A 256-nucleotide genomic window follows, 5' to 3' on the forward strand; every position below is an offset into this window, starting at 1 on the left:
TCTTCCTCTTCCTCATCCTCATCTTCGTCCTCATCCTATCGTCATTCTCTTCAACATTCTCATCCTTATCCTATCCTCGTCCTCATCATATCCTCATCCTCACCCTATCCTAATCCTTATCCTCATCCTATCCCGATACTATTCTCATCCTCATCCTATCTTCATCATCTTCCTATCCTCGTCCTAGTCCTCATCCTCATCCTAACCTCATCCTAACCTCATCCTCATCCTCATCCTCATCCTCATCCTCATCCTC

Source organism: Lupinus angustifolius, chromosome LG13, assembly GCF_001865875.1.
Source record: "Lupinus angustifolius cultivar Tanjil chromosome LG13, LupAngTanjil_v1.0, whole genome shotgun sequence".
Lineage (NCBI taxonomy): Eukaryota > Viridiplantae > Streptophyta > Magnoliopsida > Fabales > Fabaceae > Lupinus > Lupinus angustifolius.